Below are 20,031 nucleotides of genomic sequence, written 5' to 3'. Positions count from 1 at the left end.
AATTCAGACAGACACTTCCTGTTGCTGCAGGATTATTTTCCTGCTGTAGCAAAGTTGCTCAAATTAAGATCCTAAATATGCAATGGTTCCTTCCTGTCAGGGAGACCGTTAAGACAGACAGTCGGACCACATGACAGGACCGCAGTGCAGGCAGGAGGGACGGGTGAGACAGACAGACAGACAGACAGACAGACAGACAGACAGACAGACAGACAGACAGACAGACAGACAGACAGACAGACAGACAGACAGACAGGTCAGATCAGATCAGATCAGTCACGGGGTAGCCTACTCAATCTTGCTCTCTACAAATGTATTCACAAGGTCACAGTGGCGCTTCGCTGCAGCAGCCTCTCCCATTTAAATGTAATCATAACAGCTTTATGTAAAATATGATCCAGGCATGGTGGAGGATGTGGTTTGATTCTCCCCTGACTCCTACACTCCACCGGCTCTATAATGCAGTGATCTTTGCATATTCTAAAACAAAGTGTGGGCTCCCGAATAAACACTCCTCCTGCCCATTTGTTGTAATTGTCACTGTGAATATTTAGGGAAGTATTGGCTAGAGTGAGCTATATCAGCTAAATGAATATGAGAACGAAGATAGCTGGTGGTAATTATTATACGGGCGATTTGGGATGAAAAAATCTCCCAGAATCGTCCATTGTGCTGTCCATAAAGGGCCTTAAGAAGCTTGGCCGGTGGAAAATTGCCTTCAGGATTGCATTGAGCCACAGTTTTCAATTCTACTGAAACTTGGATCCCTGTTGATACAGAGGGGAAAAGGTTTGTGTAATTACCAGCTTAGGCTGCTGCTATAGCGGGGAATCTCCAAGAGGAATGGTGTTAATGAGGAAAGAAGCACATCCCTTTACAGAATTATTATTAGACATTCAGTCAGAGCAGAGAGAGACAGATCTGTGTGGAAATATGACCAATTAGACTCGGCGCAGGCTTTGCACCGCAAGTCATTTCATACAGAACAAAGCACCCAAATGAAGTGAAACCAACCGAACAGCGACCATTACAATGTGTTCAGCACTCGTACAGGGATGTGTCATGCAGCACCATTTTCTGCACATTACATAACGAGCTGATGTTCTTACAGATCAGATATTCTATTTGGGTTTTTCACATTTCAGGTATTCTTCGTCTGGTGCGTTCCAGTTCCTTCAACACAACAGGGTATTAGAACAGAGTGTAGCTAATTACGTAAGACGTCTTACTTACTAGTCCCTATGTACTGTACATTGGAGCAGGCCTATTGGTGGTAGTGGTGGGATATCCTTGTAGGGCCAAGTCCAATGGATAAGCATGACAGAGGCATAGATTAACAGCAGTGGAGGCTGGTGACTTGAAAAATGGAGGAGGATGGGAGACCCACGGTGTAGGAGCGGACCGCACGGAAACGACAGTGTGTTTCCAAAATCGTCAAAGACGTATTATTTTAACCTATGTGATTACGTGTTATCATCTTTGCTAAGTAAATACCGGAGGAAAGTGGAAAGCCTACTTGAGCGCACGTGGAAAAATGCGCTGCGTCAACATCTCTCTTTAATCAACATTTTTTTGGATGATGCGATGGAAGTTATCTAATCATTTGGAATTGTTTTCCCAGAAAAGACAGTCGATAACGTTCAATATGTTCAGCAAGTAAAACATTGTAAAGTGCAATTACCTCTGAAAGCTCCTTATCGTTGCCCTTGTTGGCAGAACTTTCCCTTTCCCCATGTCCTCTATCGACGCAGCTTTTTCCCAGAAGCTTGAATCTGACGTGGGCATTTATATGCTCCCAGGTTTTGTTTTGCCGTTTAGCTGAACGATCGATGTTCTTCAGGTCACTGTACCCACCATTCCACCAAGGCTCAGACTGTCCAAAAAGCGGGCGAGCAATACAGGCTTTGATGACAGGCTCCCTGTTTAACCAGCTATACTTTCGAAACCAGTTGGTTTTGAACAGAGGTCAGAGGTCAACCTTTGCTTTAAATTTGCACCTTTTCTGTGTAGCCCAGCGAATGAAAGGGGTTCTTCAACAAAACGTCCACAACATTTTCGTCAGTGTTGGCCATTCTACCATTCTGGTAGAATTTGTATTTATAAATTGCACTAACTCGACACAAAAATGTAGTTTTAAAACTAAGAAAATAATGTATAATATACCTCCTCCGTCTCCTGTAATTTGAAAAAAACTAATTTGAATTGAATAATATCCCCAAAATGCTCAAATATCACTTTTCCTCTCTATCCAACAATGTCACAAAGCTTCTCAACACATTGAACCCCCATAATGCTCTGTGGCACAATCCCAATACAACACTAGGTTAATTCTCTGACTATAATTCTGTGATTGGATGGACAACATGTCAATTCATGCTGCAAAAGCTTTGATTGGTTGCAGGACGTACTCCGGAAGTGGTCATAATTAGGGGTGAGGCCTATGAGCCTCCTAGGTTTTGTATTGAATTCAATGTAGCCAGAAGAGGACGGAAGCTAGCTGTCCTCCGGCTACACCATGGTGCTACAGTACTGTTGACGTTACTGTAGACCTTCACTGTAGACCTTCATTATAATCAATTATTTGGTGACATATGAATATATTTAGCATAGTTTTATCTAAAAATTATAACTTTTAAATGTTTCTAATGATTTTATTTGTAAGAAATTGGTCCTCCCCTTCCTCCTCTGAGGAGCCTCCACCAACTAACAGTAACCGCATATTGTTTTGTTGTTAATTCTACAAAGTAATCAGTAATTTACACTAAAAAGTCATATTCAGAGTATTTAAATGATGGAGAATTAGCCTACATGAGCAGGGGCCACTTGGAGGACATTTTCGGGGTCCCTGTGTCTTCAGATTCACGGACACCCAAATATCACCTGAGTATATTTTAACATGGCCTGTGGATTAACCAGACACACCATTTCTCTTATTAGTAGTAATCATTTGCCATTGACCTTGAAACATGTTATCATAATGGGGAACCATTAACTTGAAGAGCATATCAAGATATTATTTCTGAATCAGAAGGTATAACACAAGCTCTCTGGTAGGAGCTCAGCTCTTCGAATCCCCCCAGCCTAGTTTTGCTATCTTCACTTCAGTGTGCAAGGGCTTATTCTGTGGGATTCAAGGCTGCAGATAGAAACGATTTGCAAAGCTGGTAAAATCCCCTATTCTGCAAGACAGAGAACAATGGCTCTTCTATTAACACTCCATTTCTGTCTGGATGTGCTGTGACATTGTGCCCTAACAAATCAGCCCACGGGGGAATCCCAATGTGGTCGTAGTATAAAACGTGTTCTTCTCCTTTCCTGCACCAGCACTGACTGGAAAAAGTGAAAGCAATCATGATATGGAGGCATTCAATACTTAGCTTTCACTTTCCACATGTTGTCAGATCAGCCGAGAAAAGGAGATGAGGAAGCCTCTTTAGACTATTGGGACCAACTGCTGTCTGGTTGCCATGGCAGCGGACAGTCTTTCCAAGTGTTCTGTGTCTGAGATCCAGTAACCAATTGTAGTTCTTGCTCTGGCAGTTCCTCCCATGGTACACATACATTAGAGAAAAAGACAGACCCCTAAAATAGTCCCAATCCAATATCATAGACAAGCAACCAGGACGTTGAAACCGTTGGCGTAAACATGAATTTGAACTGAGATCACTTTTCAATCCAGTAGCAGCCGGGGAGGCTTTCACCTAAACAAACCTACATGTACATAATACAACAATACAACCTCGTACCCTAGTACAGTGACTCGGTACCGGTACTACTTGTATATAGCCTGTATATAGCCTCATTAATGTTATTTTATTGTGTTACTGTTACATTTTTATCTATTTGTTAATGTTCTTTCGTTTTAACTGCATTGTTTGGAAAAGGCTCGTAGGTAAGCATTTCACGGTAAAGTCTACCTACACTTGTTGTACTGAATTTGGCGCATGTGACAAATAACATTTGATTTGATTTGTGTTGTGTGGTTGGAGCCCTGTGTTCCAAGCTGTCAATTTTATCCCCTTGCTTTGTGTGTTCTCTAGAGTAGGTGTGCCTGCTTCGGGTCCCCTTGCTTGTGGGTGAGTCTAGAGTAGGCGTGCCTGCTCAGATCTCCTTGTTTTGTGTGTTCTCTAGAGTAGGTGTACCTGCTCGGGTCCCCTTGCTTTGTGTGTTCTCTAGAGTAGGTGTGCCTGCTCGGGTCCCCTTGTTTTGTGTGTTCTCTAGAGTAGGTGTGCCTGCTCGGGTCCCCTTGCTTTGTGTGTTCTCTAGAGTAGGTGTGCCTGCTCGGGTCCCCCCTTGCGGGTCCCCTTGCTTTGTGTGTTCTGTGTTCTTTGTGTGTTCTCTAGAGTAGGTGTGCCTGCTCGGGTCCCCTTGCTTTGTGTGTTCTCTAGAGTAGGTGTGCCTGCTCGGGTCCCCTTGCTTTGTGTGTTCTCTAGAGTAGGTGTACCTGCTCGGGTCCCCTTGCTTTGTGTGTTCTCTAGAGTAGGTGTGCCTGCTCGGGTCCCCTTGCTTTGTGTGTTCTCTAGAGTAGGTGTGCCTGCTCCCCGGGTCCCCTTGCTTTGTGTGTTCTCTAGAGTAGGTGTGCCTGCTCGGGTCCCCTTGCTTTGTGTGTTCTCTAGAGTAGGTGTGCCTGCTCGGGTTCCCCTTGCTTTGTGTGTTCTCTAGAGTAGGTGTGCCTGCTCTCGGGTCCCCCTTGCTTTGTGTGTTCTCTAGAGTAGGTGTACCTGCTCGGGTCCCCTTGTTTTGTGTGTTCTCTAGAGTAGGTGTACCTGCTCGGGTCCCCTTGCTTTGTGTGTTCTCTAGAGTAGGTGTGCCTGCTCGGGTCCCCTTGCTTTGTGTGTTCTCTAGAGTAGGTGTGCCTGCTCGGGTCCCCTTGCTTTGTGTGTTCTCTAGGTCCCCTTGCTTTGTGTGTAGGTGTACCTGCTCGGGTCCCCTTGCTTTGTGTGTTCTCTAGAGTAGGTGTACCTGCTCGGGTCCCCTTGCTTTGTGTGTTCTCTAGAGTAGGTGTGCCTGCTCGGGTCCCCTTGCTTTGTGTGTTCTCTAGAGTAGGTGTGCCTGCTTGCTTTGGTGTCCCTGCTCTTTGCTTTGTGTGTTCTCTAGAGTAGGTTGCCTGCTGTCCGGGTCCCCTTGCTTTGTGTGTTCTCTAGAGTACACATTGCTTTGTGTGTTCTCAAGTACCTGCTCGGGTCCCCTTGCTTTGTGTGCCTGCTCGGGTCCCCTGCCACTCCCCTTGTTTTGTGTGTTCTCTAGACCTGCTCGGGTCCCCTTTGCTTTGTGTGTCTCTAGGAGTAGGTGTGCACTCAAATCTCGGGTCCATCACTGTTTTAGAGTAGGTGTGTCGGGTCCCCTTGCTTTTGGTTCTCTAAGTAGGTGCTCCTCGGGTTGGAGTAGGTGTGCCTGCTCGGGTCCCCTTGCTTTGTGTTTTTCTCTAGAGTAGGTGTAAAGGGGCCTTGTCTGTGGTTAAATAGAGTATTGTACCTATCGGGTCCCTTGCTTTGTGTGTAATGAGAAAAGAGCACAGAGTCCCCTTGTTTTGTGTGCATTAGAGATGCAACCCCATGTCTCGGGTCCCCTTGCTTTGTGTGTTCCCTGAAGAGTAGGTGTGCCTGCTCGGGTCCCCTTGTTTTGTGTGTTCTCTAGAGTAGGTGTGCCTGCTCAATGAGGTCCCCTTGCTTTGTGTGTTCTCTAGAGTAGGTGTGCCTGCTCGGGTCCTTTTTTGTGTGTTCTCTAGAGTAACTTCGGATCTCCAGCTTTGTGTGTTCTCTAGAGTAGGTGTGCCTGCTCGGGTCCCCTTGCAGTGTGTTTTAGAAAATGTGCCTGCTTGAAATCCCCTTTTTTGTGATGTTTGTGAAATTTGAGAATATTTATTGATTGTGCTCTAGAATCTGCTCGGGTCCCCTTGCTTTGTGTGTTCTCAAGGTGTCCAGGTTTTTTTGTGTTCAACTAACAGATTCTCAGGTCCCCTTGCTTTGTGTGTTCTCTAGAGTAGGTGTGCCTGCTCTTGCTTTGTGGTCCCCTTGTTTTGTGTGTTCTCTAGAGTAGGTGTGCCTTCGGGTTCCTTGCTTTGTGTGTTCTCTAGAGTAGGTGTGCCTGCTCGGGTCCCCTTGCTTTGTGTGTTCTCTAGAGTAGGTGTGCCTGCTCGGGTCCCCTTGCTTTGTGTGTTCTCTAGAGTAGGTGTGCCTGCTCGGGTTTATTGCTTTGTGTGTTCTCTGAGAGTAGGTGTGCCTGCTCGGTATCCCCTTGCATGTGTTCTCTAGAGTAGGTGTGCCTGCTCTGGGTCCCCTTCTTTGTGTGTTCTCTAGAGTAGGTGTGCCTGCTCAGATCTCAGTTCGTTGAGATGTTCCTCACTTGGATCGGGTCCCCTTCATTAGCTTCACTCAAATCTATTAGCATATCCATCACTGTTTTAAAGGGGGAAAGGCCCATTGGAACAGGCTCCTGTTGGAGGTCTAGGTGGATCTACAGTCAGTCATGATGGACTGATACCTAGTCTTTTGTATTTCCCATTTGTGGTAGGCACTAGTAAAAGTATCATTGAGATGTGAGGCTAACTCACAGGTTAAATAAGTGTATTGAATACCTAATTCATTCCCTTCATCTGTTTGTGGTATCATGAGGTGAAAAGAGCACAGAAAAGGAATCATGCAAAAGCATTGAGATGCAACCCCATGTCATTGAAAAGCTCCCTGAAAGAGCATTGAGATGCAACTCATTGTCCATGAAGGATCGTTGAGGAGCTAACAGATTAGCTTCAGGCGTACAGAGTCATTGAGATTAGATAAGAGAAGACAGATCGAGACAGTTCTAACTCATTAGCAATGAGCTCTAATTTAGGCTAACTCATTTCTCATGGTATTAAAATCAACCTGCTGCTAACATGCAAAGTGTACTTTTTTTTATCAAGTATCATTAATAAGGCTAACTCAGCTTTTCATTTTGCGCAATCTTGAGATGTGAGCCTAACACATTTTGACAGTATTTTGAAAATGTTGAAATAAGCTTTGAAATTATCTTTGTTGTGATGGTTTGTGAAATTTGAGAATATTTATTGAGATTTTGGCTCAATCTGTCTGTATTACAGTATCATTTTAAGGCTAAGTATTTCAACATCAAGGTATTACAGAGTTTTTTTCCGTTTTAACTAAAAAAAAAATAAAGCTCAAAGTCAACTTTTACAGTATCATTGAGATGTGAGGAAACTCATTAGCTTCATGGATTACTAAATCATTGAGATGTGAGGCTAACTCATTAGCTTCGGTATTACAGTATCATTGAGATGTGAGGCGTTTTAACTTCAAAAATAAAGCTAATTCAAGCTTCATAAGTAATTGAGAGTTGTAACTCATTAGGTATTGGGACTTCATGAGATACCTAATTATTAGCTTCATGGTATTACAGTACATTGAGATGTGAGGCTAACTCATTATTGGGGCTAACTCATGGTATTACAGTACAGTATCATTGAGATGTGAGGCTAACTCATTATTACTTCATGGTATTACAGTATCATTGAGATGTGAGGCTAACTCATTAGCTTCATGGTATTACAGTATCATTGAGATGTGAGGCTAACTCATTAGCTTCATGGTATTACAGTATCATTGAGATGTGAGGCTAACTCATTAGCTTCATGGATATCATTGAGATGTGAGGCTAACTCATTAGCTTCATGGTATTACAGTATCATTGAGATGTGAGGCTAACTCATTAGCTTCATGGTATTACAGTATCATTGAGATGTGAGGCTAACTCATTAGCTTCATGGTATTACAGAATCGTTGAGATGTGAGGCTAATTCATTAGCTTCATAGTATTACAGTACAGTATCGTTGAGATGTGAGGCTAACTCATTAGCTTCATGGTATTACAGTATCATTGAGATGTGAGGCTAACTCATTAGCTTCATGGTATTACAATATCATTGAGATGTGAGGCTAACTCATTAGCTTCATGGTATTACAGTATCATTGAGATGTGAGGCTAACTCATTAGCTTCATGGTATTACAGTATCGTTGAGACGTGAGGCTAACTCATTAGCTTCATGGAATTACAGTATCATTGAGATGTGAGGCTCATTGATGGATGTATCATTGAGATGTGAGGCTAACTCATTAGCTTCATGGTATTACAGTATCATTGAGATGTGAGGCTAACTCATTAGCTTCATGGTATTACAGTATCATTGAGATGTGAGGCTAACTCATTAGCTTCATGGTATTGGTCATTGAGATGTTACTCATTAGCTTCATGGTATTACAGTATCATTGAGATGTGAGGCATTGAGATGAGGCTAACTCAACCTGACTTATTGGTTACACTTCATGTAGCTTCATGGTATTACCTGAGATTGCTAACTCATTAGATGGTATTACTTTTGATTTATTTAGATGGGATTCATTTTAATAACTGTCTCTAAGTATTATTTGGTCCAATAATTTGAGTAATTTGGTAAAGGAATTTTGAAGCAGGAAAGTATGAATTAGAAGTATCAACCTCTTTTAATACCTGGTTTTCACTGATAGGCATAGCAGAATTGCTGCCTGTAAAATCAATATTTTTCTTGCCTTGAAGGTCAGTCACTATGTTACCAATTTGTGTGGAAGGGGAAGAGAAATAACAACATCCAACACGTTGTTTGCGTTTTGTGTTCCGACAAGTGGAAATGTGGAAATATGTTGTGTGCTGACGGTGTTCCCATTTCTCTGTTACAAAGTCAAACAAAATCCTTCATACTTCGTGTGTTGTGAATGATTGAAAACATGTAGTGAATGATTGACAACTATCCTTATTTGCACAGCTGACACAATAGGCCAAGTTGTCTCATCTATAGTATGTTGTGTAAGGTTGTTTGCTATAGTTAGTTTTGAATATTTTGCCTTGAATAGTTTTCTTTGAATAGATAGCCTTGAATATTAAACATTGAATAGCTGGCCTTGAATAGTTAGCATTGAATAGTTAGCATTGAATAGTTAGCATTGAAAAGTCACTGGTCATAATAACAACCCCCACCCGTAGCACGCCAGCAGGAATATCTCACTGGTCATCCCCAAAGCCAACATCTCCTTTGACCGCCTTTCCTTTCAGTTCTCTGCTGCCAATGACGGGAACGAATTGCAAAAATCGCTGAAGTTGGAGACTTATATCTCCCTCACTAACTTTAAGCATCAGCTATCTGAGCAGCTTACCGATCACTGCACAGCCCATCTGTAAATAGCCCATCCAATCTACCCGCCTCATCCCCCATATTGTTTTTATTTACTTTTTTTCTCTTTTGTACACCAGTATTTCTACTTGCACATCATCATCTGCACATCTATCACTCCAGTGTTAGTTTGCTAAGTTGTAATTACTTCGCTACTTTGGCCTATTTATTGCCTTACCTCCTCACGCCATTTGCACACACTGTATATAGACTTTTTCTGTTGTGCTATTGACTGTACATTTGTTTATTCCACATGTAACTCTGTGGTGTTGTTTGTGTCACACTGCTTTGCTTTATCTTGGCCAGGTCGCAGTTGTAAATGAGAACTTGTTCTCAACTGGCCTTCCTGGTTAAATAAAGATGAAATGAAAAAAAAAAATAGTTGAATAGCCTTGAATAGTTAGCATTGAATAGTTAGCCTTGAATAGTTAGCATTGAATAGTTAGCCTTGAATAGTTAGCCTTGAAAAATGAGGCTGAATAGGTCATAGAATAGTATTTGCATTGAATTTATTATAGCATTGATCCCCAATAGCCAAGACAGCAGCTACTCTTCCTGGGGTCCAGCAAAATTAATTGAATAATTATACAATTTAAAAAAACATTACTTGAATACATCCACAACTTGAACAGTTAATTGAATAGTTGCCTGAACATTAAGCCTTGAATAGTTAGCATTGAATAGTTAGCCTTGAATAGTTAGCATTGAATAGTTAGCCTTGAATAGTTAGCATTGAATAGTTAGCCTTGAATAGTTAGCCTTGAACATTAAGCCTTGAATAGTTGGCATTGAATAGTTAGCCTTGAATAGTTAGCATTGAATAGTTAGCCTTGAATAGTTAGCCTTGAAAAATGAGGCTCATAGGTCATAGAATAGTATTTGGATTTATTATGGTAGCCAAGACAGCAGCTACTCTTCCTGGGGTCCAGCAAAATTAAGGGAATTATACAATTTAAAAAAACATTATAATACATATCCACAACACATTAAGTGTGTGTGTGCCACTACTCTACTACCACATATCTACAATACATAATTTTGTTATGTGTGTGTGTGTGTGTGTGTGTGTGTGTGTGTGTGTGTGTGTGTGTGTGTGTGTGCATGAGTCTGTGCCTGTTTCTTCACAGTCCCCGCTGTTCCATAAGGTGTATTTTTATCTCTTTTTTAAATAAAAATGTACCGCTTGCATGAGTTACTTGATGTGGAATAGAGTTCAATGTAGTCATGGTTCTATGTGGTTCTGTATAGACAGGGAATGTGTAGACATTCACAGTGTATGGACCACTCCCTGTGATAACCAGCTTCCTTGCTCAGCTGCATCTTACAGGGGAGAGAGAGGGGGAATGGATGGTAGAGAGAAAAATGTGTCAGAATGTGATGAGAACGAGAGGTCCAGAGAGGAAAGGGAGGAAGGTCCACTGTGATTCCTCCCAAGGTCATTATTAAGAGGACATGAGAGAGGGATGGAGAGACAGGGGAGAGAGGGATGGAGAGACAGATGGAGAGACAGGGAGAGAGGGATGGAGTGACAGGGAGAGAGGGATGGAGAGACAGGGAGAGAGAGATGGAGAGACAGGGAGAGAGGGATGGAGAAACAGGGAGAGAGTGGGATGGAGAGACGGAGAGAGAGATGGAGAAACGGAGAGAGAGATGGAGAGACGGAGAGAGAGATGGAGAGACAGGGAGAGAGGGATGGAGAGACAGGGAGAGAGAGATGGAGAGACGGAGAGAGAGATGGAGAAACAGGGAGAGAGGGAGGTGGAGACAGGGAGAGAGGGATGGAGAGACAGGAGAGAGGGATGGAGATGGAGGAGACGGAGAGAGAGATGGAGAGACAGGGAGAGAGGGATGGAGAGACAGGGAGAGAGGGATGGAGAGACAGGGAGAAAGGGATAGAGAAACAGGGAGAGAGGGAGGTGGAGACAGGGAGAGGGATGGAGGAACAGGTTCTATGTGGTTCTGTATAGACAGCGAATGTATAGACATTCACAGTGCAGTGGACCACTCCCTGTGATAACCAGCTCTTGCTCAGCTGCATCTACCAGGAGAGAGAGGGGGTGGATGGTAGAGAGAAAAATGTGTCAGAATGGGATGAGAACGAGAGGTCGAGAGGAAAGGGCTAGCAGTCCTACAACTGCAGGAGAGAGGAGGAAGAGGAAGATCCACTGTGCTTCCTCCCAATGTCATTATTAAGAGGACATGAGAGAGGGATGGAGAGACAAGGAGAGAGGGATGGAGAGACAGGGAGTGAGAGATGGAGAATCAGGGAGAGAGAGAGGTGGAGAGATGGAGGTGGAGACAGGAAGAGAGGGATGGAGAAACAGGGAGAGAGGGATGGAGAGACAGGGAGAGAGAGAGATGGAGAAACAGGGAGAGAGGGATGGGAGAGAGACAGGAGAGAGGGATGGTGAGACAGGGAGAGAGGGAGGTGGAGACAGGGAGAGTGGAGAATGGGAGAGAGGGAGGAGAGAATGGGAGAGAGGGATGGAGAAACAGGGAGAGAGGGATGGAGAAACAGGGGAGAGAGGGATGGTGAGACAGGGAGAGAGGGATGGAGAGATGGAGAGAGGGAGGTGGAGACAGGGAGAGAGGGATGGGAGAGACAGGGAGAGAGGGATGGAGAGACAGGGAGAGAGGGAGGTGGAGACAGGGAGGAGGGATGGAGAGACAGGGAGAGAGGCAGGGAGAGGGGGATGGAGAGACAGGGAGAGAGGCAGGGAGAGGGGGATGGAGAGACAGGGAGAGAGGCAGGGTGAGAGAGATGGAGATGGAAACAGAGAGAGAGGTAGGTGGAGAGAGGGGTTGAATTTCCTGTTTTTATGGGTTGAATTTCCTCCAAAGTGGAAAGAAATGAGATCATGCACTAAACTCCAATACAAACATGCAAAGTGATTTGAGACAGAAAGCAACATTGGTAATGGGTTCTCTTGTCATTTTAATTTTAAGGGTTATTTCAATTACATTGTTTGGTTTATTTCTGCCCATGTAAAATAACAAATAAAAATACAAACATTTGCAAGTGAATCCCGGATGACATAACTCAGTAAAATATCCTGTAACCCTTCTCTCACTGCAACATATTTTCACAGGAAGACGAAACATCAAATAAGACTGCATGACTTTAGGTTAGGATACAACTAAAGCACCAAAGCACAGCAATGCCTTTCATCCACACGTCCATGTTATTGTCTGGACATGCAGTGGGCGACAGGCTACGTTTACACAGGCAGCCCAATTCTGATCTTACGCCCAGTTACGCCCAGTTATGAGTTGGTCAAAAGAACAATTCTTCGCAAAAGATCAGAATTGGTGTGCCTGCGTAAATGCAGCCTTAGTCATGTGTTAGCGAGTTGTTATTCCAGACCCCTTTGACTCATTGTGTTTGGCATTTCATCACAGTTCAGAATGACGTCACAACATTTACATTCAAGTGCTTTTATCAGTTCAAATATCAACATGTCTCCTTCGTCCTTTTTATTTTCCTCGGCTGTTAGACTGATGTCCTGTCTGGGCTCGATGAAGACCAGCCATTTTGTCTATCAGATGTTAAAAATAAACAATCTCTAAAGCTTTGCATGGAACAAAATGTTATGTTTGTCATGTTAGTTTCTTTTCTTCCCCATGTGCTGGTATTTTTTTGTGTGTTAAGATTATTGCGTATTAGTTCGATGTTTGATAGATGTTTGATTGTGTGGAATATTCCAAACCCTCAATTAGCATCAGTGAGATTTCACAGTCATTAACCCAATATATTCATGAACCCAAGGTTCAATTCTCATCTATATTGTGTGGCATATTCCAAACCCTCAATTAGGTTGGGTGGAGGTCTGTGAATGCTTTTAAACCAACCTGATCTATCCATTCACAAGCCACACAATAATACTGTATGGTGAAAGGTTGAAACATGTTCTTGCAGTTTGAAACCAACAGAGTAGATTTTGTTGTATTACAGGAGTTGTTGTATTACAGGAGTTGTTGTATTACAGGAGTTGTTATATTACAGGAGTTGTTGTATTACAGGAGTTATACTGTCACTATACAACCCTTTGAAAAATGTGAATTTAGATTGGAGGAGAAATGTAGAAGACAGTTAGACCTACTGGGTCGCTGGTCCTGCTAAAAGAACAGTCCCAACTGTTCTAATGGCAGTACTTTCTCCCCGTCTGGCATTTGTAAGGTGTAATTTGTGTTACCACACTGCTACCAGCAGAATCCCTCTCATCCTACTGTCACGTCTGTTTTGTTAATCGTACAACTATGTGACACAAGTTGCGCAAAGAGCGATACTATCGAGCACTTCCGCCGAACAATTGAAGCACTCTTGAAAACCCATTATGTGTTGCAGAGAATGAGCTCCCTCACTTCTCATCTGTGTGAGTTCAAGCTGTTTATATGCTGATTCAGTACCACCACTTATCAGCAGTGACGACATGCCGGCTCTCTGGCAGGAGACTGTTTCTGTTCCACTTGATACTTCCATTCATACTCGACAACCTGGACAGCTTTGTACAACTCTCTACTGTACACTCATCATTTTGCTCCTCTCGCTGGGGGAAACCCAGTCCAGGTAGAGCTGTGGTACTGATCTAGTGCGTAGTACTACTGGCGTATTATACTTTCATTAAACTGTAATGGAGTGTTTCTCAGAAATACCTGAAAAACAGATGTCTGTCGATCAAAGTGAAATACTTCCTAGAGTATTTATCTTTTGAGAACGATCGGAGACCACAGAAATGTTTAATAACAATGGTTAGCTTACTACTTCATCAACCACATAAACCATGAAATCTTACTGTACTGCCCAGTGGTTAAATATGATGTCGACCGCAGCCACTCTTGGAAGCCAAATGCAGCATGTGCCATAGAACTAGAATCCATAGAACAAGCCTCCCTATTCAAGTCAATGATGGCATAATGGGTGGATTATATTTCTATGGTATGTGCCACATAGTTTTGGTTACTGCGGTTACCGTGGTCCTGGAGAAAAATGGAACCTTTGATCATTCGTTTATGTCCAGGAATCTGTCCCTGGAGAAATGTACAGTCTAGTGAACATGTTTAGACCCTGGAGAAATGTACGGTCTAGTGAACATGTTTAGTATCTGTCCCTGCTTAGAGAAATGTACAGTCTAGTGAACATGTTTAGTCCCTGGAGAAATGTACAGTCTAGTGAACATGTTTAGTAGACAGTCTAGTCCCTGTTTGGAGAAATGTACAGTCTAGTGAACATGTTTTCCCTGGAGAAATATCCTAGTGAACTGGATCCCTGGAGAAATGTACAGTCTAGTGTTTACATGTTTAGTATCTGTCCCTGGAGAAATGTACAGTCTAGTGAACATGTTTAGTCCCTGGAGAAATGTACAGTCTAGTGAACATGTTTAGTCCCTGGAGAAATGTACAGTCTAGTGAACATGTTTAGTATCTGTCCCTGGAGAAATGTACAGTCTAGTGAACATGTTTAGTCCCTGGAGAAATGTACAGTCTAGTGAACATGTTTAGTCCCTGGAGAAATGTACAGTCTAGTGAACATGTTTAGTATCTGTCCCTGGAGAAAATGTAGTGAACATGTTTAGTCCCTGGAGTGAGTCATGTTTCCTCCCTGGAGAAATGTACAGTCTAGTGAACATGTTTAGTCCCTGGAGAAATGTACAGTCTAGTGAACATGTTTAGTCCCTGGAGAAATGTCCAGTGAACATGTTTAGTATCTGTCCCTGAGAAATGTACAGTCTAGTGAACATGTTTAGTGGAGAAATGTCAGTCAGTGAACAGTTTTAAATGTACAGTCTAGTGAACATGTTTAGTATCTGTCCCTGAAATGGAGAAATGTACAGTCTAGTGAACATGTTTAGTCCCTGGAGAAATGTACAGTCTAGTGAACATGTTTAGTATCTGTCTAGTGAACATGTTTAGAGAAATGTACAGTCTAGTGAACATGTTTATGTATAGACCCTGGAGAAATGTACAGTCTAGTGAACATGTTTTTAGTCCCTGGAGAAATGTACAGTCTAGTGAACATGTTTAGTCCCTGGAGAAATGTACAGTCTAGTGAACATGTTTATATCTGTCCCAGGAGAAATGTACAGTCTAGTGAACATGTTTAGTATCTGTCCCAGGAGAAATGTACAGTCTAGTGAACATGTTTAGTATCTGTCCCAGGAGAAATTACAGTCTAGTGAACATGTTTAGTCCCTGGAGAAATGTACAGAGAAATGTATCTGTCCCTAGTACAGTCAGTGAACATGTTTAGTCCCTGGAGAAATGTACAGTCTAGTGAACATGATTAGTCCCTGGAGAAATGTACAGTCTAGTGAACATGTTTAGTCCCTGGAGAAATGTACAGTCTAGTGAACATGTTTAGTATCTGTATCTGTCCCAGGAGAAATGTACAGTCTAGTGAACATGTTTAGTCCCTGGAGAAATGTACAGTCTAGTGAACATGTTTAGTATCTGTCCCAGGAGAAATGTACAGTCTAGTGAACATGTTTAGTATCTGTCCCAGGAGAAATGTACAGTCTAGTGAACATGTTTAGTTTCTGTCCCTGGAGAAATGTACAGTCTAGTGAACATGATTCTGTCCCTGGAGAAATGTACAGTCTAGTGAACATGTTTAGTCCCTGGAGAAATGTACAGTCTAGTGAACATGATTAGTCCCTGGAGAAATGTACAGTCTAGTGAACATGTTTAGTCCCTGGAGAAATGTACAGTCTAGTGAACATGTTTAGTATCTGTCCCAGGAGAAATGTACAGTCTAGTGAACATGTTTTAGTCCTAAAGGGAGAAATGTACAGTCTAGTGAACAGTCCCAGGAGAAAAACCATGTTTACAATGTTTGGTTAGTTACTGTATGTTCAGTATGTATATGTATGCCTACATTACCTGCATACAAGTGAGCCTCCCTGTTGCATGTATTTCATCAGATGTTTTTGGACTTGAGAGTCCCTTTTTCTTTCACCATGCATTTTGGGAGAAACAAACAGTATTTCTGATTGACTTTTGAGTTTGTAGATTCATCAGATGTTTTTGGTTGAGACCTTTTCACTGTGGGAGAAACAAACAGCAATTTTTGAGTTTGTAGATTCTTTCCTCCTCTCGGTCTCTGTGGACTTTAGCCAGGAGTCAGTGAAATGGTTTGAGGACAGTGATATTTACCCTGTCCTTTAGGGACATTTAGCAACATTAGCGCATATTGATGGATGATACAGATTTTTAGATTGACTGTCAAATAAAGCCCTCTCAATACAGAGAATGTCCAGAGAGCTATTATTCTAACTTAGCATGGCTTCTTCACAGAGCACATCCCACAGACATGGATGAGCCTCAAAATTGTATGATCGATGTGGGAACCAGAGCTTGAAGGCTTTTGCAAGTTAAAGCGTCCCTGAGTCTAAAGCAAATAAGAGTTTAAACAGTCTCTCTCTCTCTCCGTTTATCACTTCTCTGCAGCAATCTCCATTGTACATCACTCCAAGGTCGACAGCTCGCCAGCCAGCCGCATGGTGGTGTTGTGTTTAGTTGCAGGCAGCACACTTGTTTAGGTAGCACTTTGTTCATTTAATCCATTGAATTAAAGCACATTTCGGTAAACTATTTCTCATTCCAACTACTTGTCACAGGGAGATTGACAGGTGACTCAAGGTGTTTCTAACATCTGGAACAGTAACTGACAGACCCTGGAGCCCACAAGGCAGCCCATTTCTCCCTCGGCCAGCAGATGAAGAGTTCATAAAGCCAGGATAAAGAATGTATCTGTCCCTCACGGTTGGATGGACAGTAGTTCTTTGGGGTTTACAGGAGACTTACAGTCCTATGTCGATAGAGCAGCAGTTGGTGTTTAGGACCGTGACACACAGATAAGAGAAGAGTAACAGAGAAGAGTAACCTGCAACGGAATAGACAGAGAGTCTAGAGTATTAATGTCCCAGGCAATTGTACAGAACAATACATTGTGTTCCATACAAGCCTGGCATAATTCTCTTTCACATTGGAAGTAGGTATCTCTCCATCATTTGTCAATTAAACTGACATTTGTTTATGGCTGTAAATACTTTGTCTGCTTCATTTAGTTGATTGAGGTTTATGCGAGAGCCTAATCGGGAAGTGAGAAGGACGAATTTGAGCATTGTCATTTATTGCATTAAAAAACAATTAAAGCTGTAATTCAGATGTGTCCTCTGTGACTGGCGTAGTTACTAAACAGCACAGGAATAGTTTGAAGAAGATTGTTGTGTGGGAAAGGAAATCTGAGGTTTTCTGTTCACCTTCTGGTATTTCACCTGATATTTATACCACTTGTCTAACCCAGAGCCTTTACCCCGTGACATCATCTTCTGGGCAAGAGTTATGATTTTTGTCTGTTGTGTGGCTAAATTATTGTTTGTTAAATAAACACAAATGTTTTTTTATATCAATAATACTTCAGGAGATAAGCGTCAAACCTGACAAAATAATATATTTAAAAAAATGTTTATACATGTAGTTCTCCTTTAAATGTGCCAACCATCCCTCTTACTTCTGTCTCCGCAGGAAAGCAGTAGAATGGTGTCCGGGAGGCAGGTGGGCACAGCTACCTGGTAGCGTGCTGGCAGCCCATCCTGGTCCTAATGCTGGGCACTGTCCTCTCCGGATCCACCACCGGCTGCCGTCCCCGCTGTGAGTGTAATGCTGTGGAACGTTCCGTGGGCGTGCCATCGCCGGAGGCTGGCCTCGTTTCCCCGAGGGCATCCCCATCGAGACGAAACTACTGGACCCCAGCAAGAACCGTCTGAAAAGCCTGGGGGCCTGAGGAGTTCATCAACTACCCACAGCTGGAGGAGCTGCAGCTCAATGAGAACAATATCTCTTCCATGGAGCCCGCTTTAGCAACCTTGTCGGCTTGCGGACTCTGGGGCTGCGCAACAACCAGCTTAAGCTAATCCAGTTGGGAGTGTTCACAGGCCTCAGCAACCTCACCCAGCTGGACATTAGCGAGAACAGAATTGTCATCCTGCTGGACTACATGTTCCAGGAGCTGTACACCTGAAGGCTCTGAAGTCGGCGATAACGACCTGGTGTTCATCTCTCACCGAGCGGTTCCACGGCCTCAGCAGCCTGGAACAGCTGACCATGGAGCTGCAACCTGACGTCGGTGCCCACTGAGGCCCTGAGCCATCTGCACAACCTGCTTTCGCTGCGACTACGCCACCTCACCGTCAATGCCGTCAGGGATTACTCCTTCAAGAGGCTTGAACGCCTGAAGGTGTTAGAGATCTCCTACTGGCCCTACCTGGACACCATGACCTCCAAATGCCTGTACGGCCTCAACATCACCTCCCTGACCATCACAAACTGTAACCTCACCACCATCCCTTACCAGGCCATCCGACACCTTGGGCACCTTCTCTTTCTCAACTTGTCTTTTAATCCCATTCACACGGTGGAGGGGAACAAGCTGCACAATCTAATGAGGCTCCAGGCCTTCCACTTGGTAGGAGGGAGATTAGCCACAATCGAGCCCTACTCCTTCCGGGGCTTGAACCATCTCCGAGTCCTCAACGTATCCAGCAATAGCCTGAGCACCCTGGGAGGACCTGGTGTTTTACTCCGTGGGGAACCTGGAGACCCTGGCACTGTACGGGAACCCACTGGCCTGCGACTGCCGACTGCTCTGGGTCTTCCGCCGCCGCTGGAGGCTCAACTTCAACCGGCAGCAGCCCTCCTGCTCTTTGCCTGAGGCCGCAGGGCAAGGAGTTCAAAGACTTCCGACATCCTCCCTCCGATTCCTTCACCTGCCAGAAGTCCAGGATACAAGACCACAAGGCACTGCAGAGGCACGTAGACGAGGGCACAACGGTCCATTACACATGCCAGGCGGACGGCGACCCAGCCCCCGTGATCATGTGGCTGTCCCCCAAGAAGCAGTTCATCACCACCAAGTCCGTGGGCGTCTCAGCGTGTCCCCGAGGGCACGCTAGAGGTGCGCTACGCCCAGATCCAGGACAACGGGTACCTACCTGTGCATCGCCAGCAATGCTGCAGGGAATGACACCAAGCCTGCCCACCTGCATGTGCACAGCTACTCGCCCAACTGGCCGCACCAACCCAACAAGACGTTTGCTTTCATCTCCAACCAGCCCAGCGAGGACGGGGCCAACGGGACCCTGGCCCAGGTTCCCTTCCCATTCGATGAAGACTCTGATCATCGCCACCACCATGGGATTTATCTCGATTCCTCGCGTCGGCCCCTCTTCTGTCTGTCCATCCTCTTCCTCTGGAGCAGAGGAAAAGGCAATCAAGCCAAACATAGAGATTGAGTATGTACCGCGTAAGGCTGGAGGCAGGTGAGAGTAGTCCAACCGGCGATGCGCCACGTAAATTCAACATGAAAATGATGTGAGACTCAAGCTTACTGACTTCAAATTGAGGGTGGACACGCTATATTCTCTTTAAATATATGTGGAATTTATGAGAGATAGACATCTTGATACTATACCCAAGACTGTTTTACCTTCAGGGACTGAATCTTAAACAGCGAGTGTTGGATTTAAAAGTATTCAAATCTCTGTGCGTTTTATGGGCAATAGTCATAAAGAAAATAAGCCAGTCATGTTTTATGCTCCTTTCAACCTGAAAAGGAGATTGTCTTTATCTAGTCTTTTGATTGTTTTATTTTCTCTGTGTCTTGTTCTTCTTACCATGTACAATGAGCAAAGGAATGGTCGCACACCACTTAAAGGGGTAGTTCACAATAATACTGAAATTGACAGCAGCAACGGTAAGAGGAATATCATGTCAATTTGTTTGAACTATACCTTTAATGGTTATGGGTTTTGAGCATATTACTGTATTATGAGCA

At 43.7% G+C, this 20,031-nt stretch overlaps 1 pseudogene; it reads left to right on the top strand.

Moving 5' to 3' along the window:
- Positions 1-16,940: 16,940 nt before the first annotated feature.
- LOC135538929 (leucine-rich repeat and immunoglobulin-like domain-containing nogo receptor-interacting protein 1-B) lies at positions 16,941-19,740 on the top strand (annotated as a pseudogene).
- Positions 19,741-20,031: the final 291 nt, after the last annotated feature.

The sequence above is a fragment of the Oncorhynchus masou genome, unplaced genomic scaffold, assembly GCF_036934945.1.
Source record: "Oncorhynchus masou masou isolate Uvic2021 unplaced genomic scaffold, UVic_Omas_1.1 unplaced_scaffold_2053, whole genome shotgun sequence".
In the NCBI taxonomy this organism is placed as follows: Eukaryota; Metazoa; Chordata; class Actinopteri; order Salmoniformes; family Salmonidae; genus Oncorhynchus; species Oncorhynchus masou.
Note: the sequence above shows the minus strand (reverse complement) of the source record. Positions and strands in the feature narration are given on the sequence as shown.